Below are 16,007 nucleotides of genomic sequence, written 5' to 3' on the forward strand. Positions count from 1 at the left end.
AACGAACAGCCCTCACACTCCCCCCACCAAAGGCAAGAAACGGCTGGCGGCTCTGTTCAAGGAGGTTGTGAAACCTTTAGGAGAGGAGTCTCACTGAAGGAAGTTGATCACCAGGGGCAGAGCCTGAGGGTTTATGGCTCAGCTCCACATTCTTTCTGTTTCCTGTGCACAGATACAATGTCACCTACCAGCTTCCTGCTCCTCCTATCAGGCACTTCCGACTATCTCCTCAAGGGCTTATAAGTCAAAATAAACCTTTCTCCCTTAAGTTGTTTTTGCTGGGCTATTTTATCACAGGAACAGAAAAACTGACAATGCCTGAGAAACTCCAATGAGATAAGGGAGTCACATCCCCTGGTCTGTGCAAAGGCAAGCAAAGCCAGAGACTCGGATGAAAGCATAGACTCCTCTGCCTCTGGCTGCCCCTCTGGCTACAGGGCCGGGGGGGGGGGGGGGTCCCTTTGAGCCTGTGAAAACTAGAATGGTCTCATCCATGCGGGTTGAGGTGGAGGCTCCATACATGCCTGTAGCTCCTTCCCAGGCCCAACCACAGTGGGACCTCACACCTGCCCCATATAGGTCAGTTCTGACTCATTTGTTCACCTCACTGTGACAGGCTTTGATGGGCTTTGCTTAGCTACCAACGAGTTATGTGCCCTGTGCCTCAGAGTTTCATCTTTTTTTTGTTGAATCCTCTTTTTAAAAAAAAAATCAGTCTTTTATTTTCTTTCATTCAAGTTTATTTTTTAATTTATTTACTTCTAGTGTATTGGTGTTTTGCCAGCATGTATGTCTGTGTGAAGGTATCGGGCCTGCTAGAATTGGAGTTACAGACAGCTATGAGCTGCCATGTGGGTGCTGGGAATTGATCCCAAGTCCTCTGGAAGAGCAGCAAGTGCTCTTAACGGCTGAGCCATCTCTCTCCAGCCCCCAGGATTCCACCGTCTACTCTAACCTGTAACTGAAGGTCTTAGCCATCTCAAAGACAGTCATCTCTCACAGATCAATGTCAATATTGTCAAATCACCAAGGACTCTTCTCTAGAGGTAGAATGTCAGTGGATACCACTATTATATTTCAAACACAGATGTTGTATTTGTATTATCTACGGCTTTTCTTTTTTCCAGAACTGAGAGAAGCCTGCTATAGGGCACACTCAGTAGTTTTAAAAATAAATGTGGAAAGGGTTGAAGGTGCTTGCTCTGAAAACATGAAGACCTGAGTTTAATCCCCAGAACCCATGTAACAAAAGCTGAACATGGGCCAGTAGGATGGCCCTTGCCGCCAAGCCTGACAACCTAAGTTCAATCCCTGGAATACACACAGTGAAAGAAGGGAACCAATGCTGCAGTCTGACCCCTAGACATAAGCCATGCATGGCACTTGTCCCCTAAACCCCAATAAGTAAATACATGTCTGTAACCCCACCACTGAGAAGCAGAAACAGGAGGAGCCCAAGACTCACTGGCCAGCCAAACTAGATGTTGAATGATGACTGACAAACAATGCCTGAGGTTTACTTTTGACCTCCATACACATGCACACACTGAAAAAAAATTTCATAGTGGTCTGAGGGGGAAACCCTGTTCTGTAATTAGCCACTACCAGTGATGTAGCTAAGCCTCCCAATGCACCTGACTTCCCTGGGGAGTGTGGCATGGAGAAACAGGATATAGGCCCTAAGCATCTTTGTTTCCTGCTAGGTTTGGGGCCAGACATTCTGATTGGCACAGGATGGTATAATGTCAGCTCCTTGCACTTTCCCTTGGTGGCTGACACTGGAAAGAATGGTTCTGTAGTCACTGCTGGGCTCTCAGAGTAGTGCTTCCCACTATGATGCCAGACACAGATGCACACAAGTGAAAATTTAGTAAGCAACATGTGGGGCAGGTAGGTGGAGGGGAAGGGCCTTCCCTGCAAGAGAAAATTCTATATTGATAGAAGCCTTTCTCAGGAAGTGTGTGTGTGTGTGTGTGTGTGTGTGTGTGTGTGTGTGTGTGTGTAAAACAATTTTTATCAGAATATTCTCTCTGCTATCAAAGTAAGCACCTACTTCATCTCTAGATGAAGTAACCCTTGCTCTCATATATGTTCCACCCTACCTGCCCTTGGGGGTTGGAGGTGAGGTGGCTCAGAATCAAGACACAGAGTCTGGAGCTCCCCAGCAGGGAGCTCTTCAGAATGCTGCTGCAAGCGCCTTTAATACCCTCCACCCACAGCCCATTGGTCCCAAGAAAGCATCTCTTCTAAACAGTAGTTCCCGATTGGCTGGCATTGTCTGCATCAATCCTTGGTCTCTCAGGCAGTCCTCAATTAGGTCCTCTTGGAGGAGATGCCTTTTCTGCTGCACAGGCCCAGGGCTTTGATGCAGAGGTGGCCACGCTGTTCCTCCTACACTCACGAAGAGCCTAGCTGGCCCTTGGTATAAGCTACAATCATGGCCACTATGCTGCCTTCTTCCTTGAAGACATCCAGAACAAAGACAACATACAACAGAGGAAGGTGAGAAGCCTTTTAAAAACTAGACCTCCTAGAAGGTGTGTTTTCTTTATCTCCACACCCTCATCCGTTAACCTAGTCAGAGCCAGTCAGAGCTACTATTCAGGAAGACAGCTCTAACGGGAGAGAACTGCTGTTGTATATCCAGGGAAGATGTTGGCATAGCACATATTTAATATTTTTAAGGCTGGTTTCTAAGAAAGCAGTGGATAGAAATTTAAGATTAAACTCTGATGGACTATGTCAATGGCAGAGTACCCCTAGCTGATCGTCCACACCATCTGAAAAACACTCCTCTTCCATTCACAGTTTCTTTTTCAGTTGCTGAAAACTCTCCCGCCAAGCCCCTACCTTCTAAACAGTCGGAGCAGCATGCTAAATGGTAAATTTCATAAAAGAAGGTATTTCACAAAATAACTGGAGCCAGGCAACAGTTAGGGTTTCTTTCTTCCAAATGTAGGGTTTCTTTCTTCCAAAGACGAAGATCAGAATCCCAGACTGTGCCTAATTCACTCCTACACAGGACCTCTAAAAACAGCTCTTCACCCCCGGAGCAGCTCCTGGTCCCTCTTCCCTGAATCCTTCTAAGTGTCAATAATGGCTATCCTCTCAATAACAATAATGGCTTGTTACATAGATATCCAAGAGAAGGAGGGGGAGGGGGAGGGGGAAGGAAGGGGGAATCGAGGGGGAGGGGAGGGGGGAAGTGCAAGGGACAGGGGGAGAGGGAGAGAGACTTGTCTTCTAAGGTAGTTTTCTTGACCTCTGTTACCTACGCAACTGTCTGCTATAGGAAACCCCAAAGCTGCCAGCTCCCCTGGACTCAGGTCCCCAGCAAGGCCACCCCCCCAACCCACTTCTCTCCCATCTGCTTATAATTTAATGCTGTGTGTTTTAATCATCTCATTAGGCATGTCCTTATTTTGAAATGCAACTAATTCTTCAGTTCAAACAAACAACCCGTGATCTAAAAATGAGACCATTCTTTACTCTGGGCTCCAGGTTGGCTCAGAAAAAAAAAAAAAAAATCACACCTATTTTAAGGAGAGTGAAGGAGAAAAACGCTCCTGGTTGGTTGGTTGGTTTGTTGGTTGGTTGGTTTGTTCTAAGCCACTGACTTTTAGTAGACATGTTTCAGAGAACTTTCAAAATCAACTTGAAGATGTTTTGTCACACATTTCCCCCCTGAATATTTCTATAAGATCTGTTTGTTATTATTAATGCTTATCGGAAGGCGGGTTTAGAAATAATGCCATAATTTTGTATTTGATGACAACAAACACAAAAGAAAAAACTGCTTCCACTGTAACTTTGTCCCTTTCAGTCGTTTCTGTATAGGAGTTTACATGTATATAAGCTGTGACCTGAGATTGGGGATGGGGGGGTGTTGTTATTGTTTGTTTCGGTTTTGGTTTGGTTTTTGTCTCTGACGTTCAGATTTGTTCTACATCAAGAAATGATAGACTGGCCAGATGGCTCAGTGGGTAAACACACTTGCCACCAACCTCATGAACGATGTCAACCCCCAAGACTTACGTGGTGGAAAGAGAAACAGACTCTTTCAAGTTGCCCTCTGACCTCCACATCCATACAGTAGGACATGGGCTCACGTATGCTCAAATAAGTAAGTAGAAATAAATTTAAATTCAGCTACTGAAGTTCCATAGTTATATGTGGGTTTAACTTATCTGTGACATTCTGCACAATGTGAAGTTAGTATCTTTCTTTTCTGGTACTTGTGTTTGTTTCGGGTAATAGAATGTTCTCTTACCATTTAAGAAGCATAAGTAACATTCCCACACTGTAGACACTTAGAAAACTTTTGCTGAAGTTCAATACTAAATAGGTAGGTTTAGTTGCCTGCTTTTGTCTCAATTCTCCTTTCTGACTTAATAAAGATTTAAAGGCCATGTTTACTAATGGCACATTGCAATCTGATCGGGATATTCTGTGAAGGATTCCCCTTCAGTCACCAAACAAATCAGGACCATTTAGGTTTCATGTAAACACCAGGATGTTGATAATAACCTATTAGAAAAGTCGTTTGGAAGGAATTGTTTTCGGACTTTTTTTGGTTCGCCTTGAACAGACCCGACTGTTTGCGTGGGTGCCCGACACAAGTGGTTCTCATGCGCCATCTAGTGGCTGCTGTGAAACTGTGCCGTGTCATGGGAAAACCTTTCTGAACAAGCCTTACTGCTGCGAATTCCTGTCCCGGTCGGTCCCGCAGCCACTGGACACTTGCCCATCTTTCAGCCTTTAAATTGAGAGGAACCACTGAAGAACTCATGCAGTGTTTCCTCAAAGCCCCGTGTCCTTGGGAACAACCAAGATGTAATCGGTCAGAGAAATGGTTTCTTCCCGGATCCATATGAGTCAAACTGTTGTGTGACTGGAGATACTCGTGCCTGCAGAGTTGTGACAAGCAAGGTAAGTCGGGTGACTTTTGTAACCCTTTTACCAGCAGAGACCACTCCTGTGTGTAGAAGCCACGGCCTGGCGGGGACTTCTATAACTCATAAAACTTGCTCTGACACACGGGAAGAAAGCCTCACTTAATCCAGTATCCTGTGTTGATTCTTGCCCGGGACATCTTAATTCTTACCCACCGGCAGGAGGACTGCTCGGCTGTGGACAGTGATGTGGATTTCGCAATATTCAGTAATCAGACTTTTCATTGGGGCTATTCCAGGAAAATATTTAGTCAGAAAGGAGTGATAGAAAGACAGATCTGTAGGTTTACTCTTGCTAAAAGTCCAAAGTAGAGTGCAGACTTTGAGAATTCTTGCAGAAAGTATTAGCAAAAAGTAATGTCCAGACAAGTGATGCAAGACACTTAGCTATGAAATTCACACACACACACACACACACACACACACACACACACAAATTAAACCATTAAATGTGTGTCTATGTAGTGTGGTAGTGGACTGAGAGAAAATATCTAAAATGAAGATAAATTGCTTAGGAACTAACAGACAGGGGGAAGCCGTTCTTCAGTCGTTTTCTAGGCTTATTGCCTTTCGGAAGAGAAAGCACTGCTTCCAAAGTAGGGTTAACCACTCTTGAAAAAGCATCAGGAACAAATGTATTTCCAACATTAAAAATCTTACGGGAGTATGTTCCCTCCTTGTCACTGCTCACCCTTAGCAATGCAGCCTTTCGGATTACACACTCAGCCTACAGAAATGTACATTTGAATTCGGAACCCTAATCTCACTCCCAGGTTGGGACTGAGGCACACAGTATCTCAAACTCTGTTTCTGGGGCTTTATCAAAGGGTTATCTATTTCCATGGAAACACTGATCAACTTAAGATGTCTCCAGTGCTCATATTTAGCAAAGTCTGTGCAGAGTGACAATGTGGTGTATCCGATTATTATTGAAGTGAAGCCCTGTATCAAAAAATCCTAAGAATCATTACCTTTTTTGCATACTGTTCGAAATTTTTAAAATCCACTGTCTGGAAACTGGAAGAATAAAAAAAAATACTGGCTCATAAAAATAAATAAAAACTGTGGGTTTGTGTTTCTACTGTGGCATGCTTGCTAAAATGTCTACCAAGTGCAGTTCAAAGATGTCTGCTTTTCTCAATGCTAAATGTTCAAGTGATTTCAATTTCCCAAATGCTGATCGATGTTAAAATTGAAAGGGAAATTTTTCTAGGGTTTTGGTTTGGTTTGGGGAGGGGGCTGTTTTGGGGTGTTTTTTTGTTTTTTATTTGTTTGTTTGTTTTGTTTTTTTTTTGTTCTTGTTCTTTTAGCAGACCCAGGATTCATTGAAAACCTTGTTTGTACTATGAGAAGAAAGAAAACAAAAACTTGCAAAATTCTAGCGTCTGGCCCATGCTATTTTCTAAGCCTTTTCATATATATGCTATATATACATCAAGTCCTGTGTGCACACACCATAGCTCAGCCCACGCAAACTCATTTCCCAGTAAACCAATAAAACACCTTAAAATACAGATCCGCCACTGAAAACAAATAACATTAAGATCCCATCCCGTCAAAGGCCAAGTGGGTATGAGCTGTTCCGCTAAAGCTGGCTTTGGTTGCCGGGATGTTCACCCCAGGCTGGAGGAAATCACACTCCTTTCAGATGCCTTAGGTCTCCCCCCAACCCCCTGTCCACGTTAGAGAGATGTTGCTGAGATAACACAAGACAATCTCAGGGAGGTGCTGTGCTCAGAAGAACATAAAGGGGATGTATTGTTTCTCACAGTCTGGCTGGAAGGGTGTAGCACATGGTAAAATTAAGACCTCCTCCTTCATTGTGCAGCACAGTTGGGCTGTTTGATCTCTAAGTCCTCTGGTAATTGGAGTCTACACAGCATGTGGAATCTGGGCCTGAGCATCTCCCCCTCTTACCCAAAGCCCTGCCTGGGGGCACTGTTCCCCCCCCCCCAGCTGGATCCCGCTTATGTTTGGGGTTCTGCTTTCACATAGGCATTGTTTGCAAGCTGGGAAAATGAGAATGGGGCGGAGGCTAGGAAAGGAAGATATACCATTTGTTATCAGATGCACCGAAGTAAATAAGAACCCAACTTGAGAATGACTGCTTCCTGCCTGAGTGGAGCACCCTCCCACATTCCACAGCCTCCCAAATTATGACAGGTTTCTGATTCAAGTCCCCCACACCACACGGGCTTGTTTTTCCACACCAGATTTCCATGGACTGCACCTGTCTGCATCAGGTCATTATGACCTCTCCCACCGATGAGCTCTAAGGTGTCAGCACTTGGTTCATACTTCATTCATTCGACAAATAGCCCGGGCTGTGCTGGGTGCTCTGTGAGCTACTTGCCCCTGCAGTGAGTCACAGCGTGCTCTCTCTTCAACAAGTAGGAGTAACAGATGGACCCAGGTTGCCCAGGGCCTCTTTAAGAAGCACAGACTTTAAGGAGACCCTGCACACAAGCACACTATACCATAAATTAGGAACTTTACCTTTGAGCCAGGCAAGGCTGCTGCCATTTCCTTTTCTGGGAAATCCTGGGTAGGTCCAGGTTCCAGGTTCCTGAAACCTGTGCTATCTAGAGACCTATTTTAAGAATCGGAGGACAGAGTTATCAAAGCCAAATACAGGGCCACAGACGGGGGACCTTCAAGGTGAGAGACTTCAGTAGTCCTCTAGCAAATCCTCTTCAGAAAAAAAAAACCAGTAATTATTAGTGAAAAGCCATTCATTCCTTGAAAACTCATGCCTCAGACGAAAGTGGGGTCACCCCTACCCCCTTAACAAATTGAATTGCAAAGAGTTTGGGGTGCCAATCTATGGTTGCCCCCATAAGATCCTCTTCCTAGCTTCTCTATACCCAAAGTAGTGACAAGTGACTATGCCTGCCCTGGAGAGTAAAATTAGCAAAACACAATGAACTGACTGGAGTTTCTACACACTCTGGTGGCTTAAGGTTAAACCCCTTAAGTGGCCTTTGACTTAAGTTGAATTCTGTGGACTCAGACTCTGGGTAGGAGGAATCTCAGAAGCACTGTGTGTGTGTGTGTGTGTGTGTGTGTGTGTGTGTGTGTGTGTCACACATGTGGAGGAGAGGGGTATTTTACCAAGCGAGTTTTCTCCAGTTTACTTTATACGCTCTTTGAGTAACAACAAAAGTTCTGACCTGTGATCTGTGAGGGTCATACCTTGTGTCTACATTTCCTTTGCCAGTGGAAAAGAATGGCTTCTCCCAGGTCTTTGGCAAGTCTGCGAGAACCCATTTTCTTTCCTAGGTTCTTAGCACCGTCTTTGGTGTGTCTGGATCAGATACACTATGGACGTATAGGACACAGCCCTGTATGGAGCCCACTAGACAGGAACAATAATAGGTCCCATGTGTGTGTATTTGGTACTAGCTTGGAAACCCGGCTCTGTGGCCTGGGGTGAGGCACTTAATTTCTCTATGCCTCCATTTCTGCATCTGTGAAGTGGGTTGGTAGAAGACTCTCCTGAAGGGATGTTGGGAGGGACATTAGAAGTGTTAAATAGCATTTCTCCAGTAATTGTGCACTTCTGTGCAGAAATTCCAGATGGGGGCTTGTACCAGAAAGCTAGTGACCATTCCAGTGGTCACTTCCCTTCAGAACCAACACTGAGCTGTTTTCCAAATATCCATTTCCCATTGGAGCGGTCATATACACTGGGTCTGTCTGTGAGGCACCAGTTTAGCCTAGAAATGGCCCATTAAATAGTACTCTCAGGCTTCCCGGCAATTGCTAATTAAAGTGGCATTAACCCTAATGGGCTGGAAAGCAGGATTCTTGTTTCCCACTGTGGTTTCCAAAGGCTGAGCCCTGGCACCCACATGCCCATTCTGGGCCACTCAGATCACCCATGCATGGGACCCACTTTAGGGGCTGGGGGGCACAGAGGCACTAGTGAGGAGAGAGGAGGGGGTTGGGTGAGAAGTGCCACAACTTCTGAATCTGCCTGTGTGTGGCTCCCGAGAAACAATAGCAGGCAGACAGAAGTGCCCTACCAGTCAGTCACAGGTGCTGATGGGACTTCACCTAATTGCTTCATTATTTTTTTACCTCTCCACAGAACGGTTTGTATTTACAATCCTGTATATGGTTCTATTACTACCACTTATTGTGACGATTCCAGCAATTCCGAGGAGTCTCTGAGGGCTTGGACAAGTAGAATCTTGTTTTTCTTGATTTCCCCTGAGGGAGGGAGGTGGTGGGGCGGGGGTTGGGGGGAAGAGGAGGAGTTGGGAGGGAAAAGCATCCAGCCAGCATCGACCCACAATTGCTCAAGATGGGTGATAAATGATGGCGATTTTTTGAAACACTAGAATTCTAAAACAAAACAAACAAATCCTAGCCTGTGAGTTCCCAGGCCAGCCTGCAAGATGGTGAGAGGAAAGAGAGGACACGATTGAACTGCCCGGAATCTGCATCCACCTGTGTTGGAAAAACACCCGGACCCCAGCCCTGCAATGGGAAGCCGAGCTGGAGGCCATCCCTGGGGACTTGTCTCCCTAATCACTACCAGGCTGCAAATTAACAAAGTGAGTTTAGAAAGAAAAAAAAATCCGTTGTGAATTTCAGTTACTCGGGCATTCGGGCATTCGTAAATCTGCTAGAAGTCAGGGCTGGTGTTTTATGGCTTGTTCAGATGTTGACTGTTTACAAATTATACTTTCCCTTTGAAAGAGTGGGCACCTCTCCAGCTTCCCGTCCCTCCTCAATGGCCAGAGTTGCTCCTGCCAGGATCAAGGCTGCCTGTCGATAGCTAGTCTAATTGGTGCAATGGTCCATTGGTGCGCGGTGGGGGGGGGGGGTGTTATGCCACCCTCGGCCACTTCTTCCTCCTGCGTTTTAAACGGCCTTCAGCCTCAGGTACCTCCAGTGTCCTTACATGGGCCCTGGATTCCTGAGGACCTTGTCTTTTCTCATTACCTGCAGATACCTGGAGGAATAGATATTGATCATCTCTAAGCCTCCCTGTTTGGGGTCCTCCTTCCCTTCCGTGAGGTTTCCAGAGCTCTGTACACTCACAGGGCTCTGAAACAAAGGCCAGCAAAAATAAAAGGAACTGCCACTGGGAGGGCAAACAACCAAAGCCAGGCAACAAGCCACACACCTGCAATCCCAACTCTCAGAAGACAGAAGCAGGAAAGTTATGAGTTCAAAGCTAGTCTGGTTTGCCTCAAAAGCCCAACAGAGCAACAGAATGTTGCTCTTAGAATACATCCTGAATCCCACCTCTGACGAGACTCTTGCAGGTAAGACAACTGCTGAGAGGCACCATAACCCACTGTGGCTAGAAACAAAATAACACTGACTGCTGCCACTAGAAACAAAAGAGTGAGGCCAGTCCATGGGCTTCCTGTGTGCACACAGCTTCCTCACAACAGCTCCTGTGTGTTGAAATGACTTCTTTGTCTACACATCTATCCGCCCAACCTCCAGGTGGCTGGAGAACCTTGTCTTTGCCTGATAGGTCCTAGAGCTCCAAAGATGCTGTCAGAGGCAGTAGCTCTCAAACACAGCCTTGGCTTAATCATATAACCTGCTACACACCACTGCTCAGAAGCACCTGCTAGCATTCGAGTACCAAGCAAGTGGCCCTTGGTGAATTCCCATCCTACACTCCAACTCCCTTTGGAAAGAAAATGAAGCTAGCACCCAAGGTTCCCTCCCCCCACCCTGTGCAGAGAACCCTGCACAGGATGGCAAGGCTTTCATCCCCTCCAGTTTCTCCCAAAATTTTTATTTCCTTTTGCAGATTAACATAATTAATGATTTGGGTTCATCCTGTTGATCTGCATTTTAATGAGGTTCTGTGGGCTTTTTTTTTTTTTTTTGACCTGGTATTTCCTGACCCAAGTACCTTATTTCATCCTCATTTGGAAATATGCTACTTCCTCCTCGTTGTTTTGAAGCCTACCTAATTGGCTTCACGTGGAGAGTCTGGTCCCCATCCCCACACATGCAGAGCACCAGCTAATGTTCATCATTGATCATCGTGGACTGTCAGCGAGACTCTCAGGTGAGAACAGAGACCTGGCTTCCAGCAAGCCCCTCATGGGCCCCTGAAAGGCTCTTTCTCCTCAAGCCCTCCATAAGCAATCTACGTGTGAGTGAAACCATTGTCACTCCATGGTTGACTTTTCCACTTGCCTGCTTTCTCTTTACACTCATGACAGTTCTCTCTTTCTCTGTGCCCAGTCTCCTTTGGCATCAGGCTTGGACTATGGGAGAAACAATTATGTGAGTGGCTGTTCACCCTGGAGATGAAGGAATTATGGAGTTAACCCTGCTGATATTTGGAAATTCTAAAAAAAAAAAAAGGATTTTAATATGTCCCTTAAAATATTAGTCCTTCGTGCTCACTTCCGCAGCACATATACTTAAAAAAAAAATTAGTCCTTAACCTGTAATTCCAGCTATTTGAGACACTGAGCAAGAACATTACCAGTTCAAGTACAGCCTAGGCAACTTAGTAAGATGTTGTCTAATGAAATAAAAATGAGTTGGGGGATGGACATTCCTGGTACTCAAGGTTCTAGATTCAATCCCCCAGACAGAAGAATCAATCATATCTTTAAGATATTAATTTCATAAATATTTTTCTTATATTTGCTAAAGCCTTTTCTTCTTGGTGGAGTAGCTTTCAGATTGACTTTCAAACCAAGTTGTCCTCTCTGCGTCTGTCTTTCTTTCTACAGCCCTCCTCCCTGCTCCCTGTCTGAAAGGTCTACATATTCCATGAATCCTTGTGGGAGCCTGACTCTTATAAGGTATGTCCTCCTATGAACAAATTTTACAGTTTACTGCCATGCCTGTAGGAGTAAGAACAGTGTGCTATTTATTACTTTACCGGGCTACAGAGTTTCAGTGCATCTCCTTAGCTGCAAATCACCCACTTAAAATAATGAAAGCTTAGACTAAGTGTTTCCCGCTGGGGGTGCCACCCCCTACTTCAGAAAGCCTAGGGTGCCCAGAGCACTACACTCTGCCTGCTGGGATGGGAGGAGTTAATTAAATTACCTTATATTTAATGTTAATTTTGTCCCAGGCTTGTCAGGTAACAGGCTGCAAGCCCAGGCTTGACTGGGAGTGCCAGCCTAGGCATGGGCCCCATCTCTGGAGTATTTCTATTGTCAGATTAATTAAAATGACATCTTGGTTGTGATTAGTTACAAATATGGTTCCAATATTTTTTCAACAGGTGTCAAGTTGGGGGCTGTGGTCAGAATCACACAATGCAAAACTGTCTAACTAAAGGACAGGAAGAAGAGTTTAGGTGTTTCAGAAGATTGAAGGATTGGAGACAACATTTTGTTTAAGATGCTGATTTTGACACTCACTGTTGCCGGGTCCAGCTTGAAGCAGGGAATTTTTTTTTGTTGTTGTTGATAGAAGGGAATATGGGGGATTCTTGCTGGGTTTGGAGAGAGTACTTGATTGCTGATTAAAATCTGCATCGCTAATGCAAACCTGAACCTTTCAGGAAGCAGGCTGTGAGAAGTCCTAATTAGTGTGAAATTATATTTCCCAGAGATGTTGCAGCCCCGATCCACACAGACCCACAGCACTGTAATTCCCTAGGTAGGGCAAGTGTTCCTCTAGATCAGGCATTTGTGATTGTGTGGACTTGAACTTAGGTTCAAGTGTAATTTCCCTGCCCTCACTCCCAGCCCGTGAAATCCACTCTCATGTCCTCACACAAATGGGAAACATTCACTATTTTCCCCCTTGTTGTAGAACAGGTCCTGGTAGGCCTGTGAATTCATCCACAGGCCTTTCCTTGTAAACAAAGCAAGAATTTTTAACAGATCAACAGCTGTTGTTAGACCATAGCCACTGGGGAAGGGGACACCTAAGGTTATCAAAGAATTTCTGTCCTGCATGCGTGCGTGTGTGTGTGTGTGTGTGTGTGTGTGTGTGTCACTGAACAAATCACAATAGTGCCCTTGGAGGAAAGGCAAGGAAGTCAAGGAAGTCGCCATCATTTGGGAACACCAATTCATTCATTCCCCTCAGATACTGTCCGTGTGTGAGTTACACATGCTAAGTGAGATATTTCCTGAACAAAGACCCTCTTCCTCTGGAGCCTGGAAAGCTGGTGCCGGGGTCTCTAAGGAAGTGAGGCCGAAGAAGCATTACAAGACCAGAAAGAATTAACACAAAATGTGAAACAGTGTTCAGCTCTTCTTATATCAAAGATCAAACAAACCAACCGTGGTGGCGTTAGAACCATCAACACATACCTGGGTGTAGAAAAACCTTGAGTAATCTACAGAGACCCAGGAAAGAACCAGGTAGTTAAGAGCCTGTGCATCACGCCAGAACCTCTGGCCCAAATTTCTCTCACTGTCAGTCCAAGAAGTCTTAAATCATGCAGCCTGCCCGCGCATCCCTGTAGCTGGTGCCCCGGCTTAGGTCGTGAGTAAATTATGGAAGCTTGGGTTGCATGATGGCAGCCAACAGGGTCTCAGCATCTCTGATGTAGTGGCCACAAGTCCAAGACAGTTGACAGCAGGCCATAGCCAAGAGAGAGCACAGCAGAAATTACAGCAACCCCACCCACCCTCGCACGGATGTTTCGGCATCAGGATTGCCTATAAGCAAGCAATTACGAGGAGACACCTGGTTTTGCTGTGGCTTTCCATACCTGCCATAGGCACTTTGGACACACTCAATGATATGTTGGGTGGAGAATAGAAAACCACCTGAAAATGTCTCTAGGTATCGTGGTAAAACAGGAAGGAATCGGGGGTTGCTAACATTTGGAAGAGATATACTGGGGACCTGTTTTTCAGATATGAAATGCCACTATACACAAAGACTGAAGGGTGACAGGTAGCCCCATTAGGAAAGAATTCACAAAGCTTCATTTCTGATAATTACTTGGAGGCTGAAATATAATGATCCCATTTATTCTGTTAGTAAGAGTTGTCACGGTCTCCCTTGCAGGAAGGATAAGCCTCTGCCCTTTGCAGACCCAACATGAACTTATCATTTACACATACTGTTTGGTATAGTTTCCACATGTTAATTGTTCAATGAGTTACTTCCTGAACGATGACCCCTCCCCCTCGGAGGCATCGTCAAAGCGGGTGCCAGGTCTCTGGATACTGTCCCTACAAATCGAAGCTGCAGTCTGCTCCTTCAGGAGCTCGGGGTAAAAGAACCAAGATCAAATAAATCTCTGGTAGAAACGACCATTGCTGTGGAGAGAAATCTTGAAGCAATAAAAGAGAATGCTTTCTGGCTAACAATCAGTATCCCTGGATACTTCCCTTGGCATTAGCAGCCTCTCAGATATAACATACACATTTTTATGTATATGACTCACATGCCCACATCGCAGAGCATAATGTACAGGTAAAATATTACCCTTCTTTTCTGTCTTCTTTTGTCTGTCCTTTTTTTTTAAACAAGGGCCTAACTATACAGCCCACCCTAGTGAACCTGCAGCTATGCAGGCCAGGCTGACCTCCAACTTACAGAGATCTGCCTGCCTCTGCTTCCTGGGTGCTGGGATTAAGAACTTGAACCACCACACTCAGCTGGCCTTCAATTCTTAAGCATTTGGAAATCGGATATTTATAACTTTTTTTTACTTATAGTTAAAATATTAAATGTGTGTGGGGACTGAAGAAATAGCTCAGTGGTTTAAATCAAATACCATTCTTGCTGAGAACCTGAGTTTTATTCCCAACACCCGTATCAGACAGCACTCGTGTGATTCCAGCTTCAGTGGATCTAATTCCCTCTTCTGGACTCAGAGGGCACCTGCACACACACACACACACACACACACACACACACACACACACGTAACTAAAAATAAAATCCTTGTCTTTGTGGGGGGCAGATATTCACATCGGTTGTGTAAGTTCCCAGCTGCTCTCTGTATTAGTGTGTGAGCAAGCGATTCCTGTGTGCCCCCCCAGAACTAGTTTCTCTGCCCCGTTTTGAGAAGCTTTTTTATGGAGACCGGTGCCCACTCCCTATTTACATTTCCTTCTGCCTTCTTTCTTATTACAACTGTCGACGGTGTCCAACAACAGAATGTGGCTCCAAGAGGCACTGTTTGAAAAGTATTTAATGATATTCCCTGAAGTTACTTGGCCAAATACAACTGAATCTTTATAACCCAGAGAGAAAACAAAATTATTTACTCATTCAGTATTTATTAGTTTGGAAATAGGGACACAGTACCTAACACACAATTCGCCGATGTTTGCTCTATCCTGGTACCTCGCAAGCTCCTTTCCAAGGCTCGAAGAGGAGACGAACAGTCCCAAGCTGATGTTGACTCTTTGTAGCACAATTCTTTACGTTTTAAGGAGCAATTAATTCTGATAATTGCTGTTGGTACACCATGGATTTTAAATGATTTATGAAAGAGTTCTCAGCTCTGCACAGGCAGGCGTCTCTGTGAGCGCGTTCTCCCGTCACTCCCACGCTCTACGGAATGCTAGAGACAAAGAGCGCGTGATAGCCCAGGCAAACCCCAGACCACCCCATCCTCATTCATAGTCCCAGGTTATAATGCAGACAGTGGATAATTTTGAGGTGAAGACGAGGTACCAGGTGAAATGTGAGACACAGAACCTAAAAATGGCTCAGGATAGCCTATGGCCCGAAGTTCTAAGGCTGCCCACTCTGCAGGGACATCTCCCTGATGTAGTCATTACTGCCACTGTCCCTCCTTCTACTCTGGGTAGTTTAGCATTTTCCTTTCAAAAGACAAAAGACAGAAGCGGCAAACCTGTAATCCTAGGCTTTAGGAAGATCAGGAGTTCAAGGCTGTACTTGGCTACACAGCAAGTTCAAAGCCAGCCCATGTTCCATGAAACCCTATCTCAAGCCAAATCAAAACATAACAACAAAAAAGAAAAGTGATTTTTTTCTTTAATGTCAAAGACTGGGAGTGGAAGTAAGCTTTGGCCTTCTGTTCTGTCTAAAAGGCCCTCCCCAGACATTATTAATCACTACAGATGATTAAATAATTGGACCAGAGGTGGTGCATCCTCGGTTGGCATAGCC

The 16,007-nt window shown here is 45.1% G+C and overlaps 1 long non-coding RNA gene across 1 annotated transcript; it reads left to right on the forward strand.

The window, feature by feature from the left end:
- The first annotated feature begins 4,710 nt into the window (after positions 1–4,710).
- LOC102556108 (uncharacterized) lies at positions 4,711–12,462 on the forward strand. The gene is made up of 5 exons (XR_005499790.2): positions 4,711–4,929; positions 9,325–9,511; positions 9,909–10,228; positions 11,675–11,746; positions 12,178–12,462. It is a non-coding gene; the product is annotated as an uncharacterized LOC102556108 (long non-coding RNA).
- Positions 12,463–16,007: the final 3,545 nt, after the last annotated feature.

The sequence above is a fragment of the Rattus norvegicus genome, chromosome 1 (assembly GCF_036323735.1).
Source record: "Rattus norvegicus strain BN/NHsdMcwi chromosome 1, GRCr8, whole genome shotgun sequence".
In the NCBI taxonomy this organism is placed as follows: domain Eukaryota; kingdom Metazoa; phylum Chordata; class Mammalia; order Rodentia; family Muridae; genus Rattus; species Rattus norvegicus.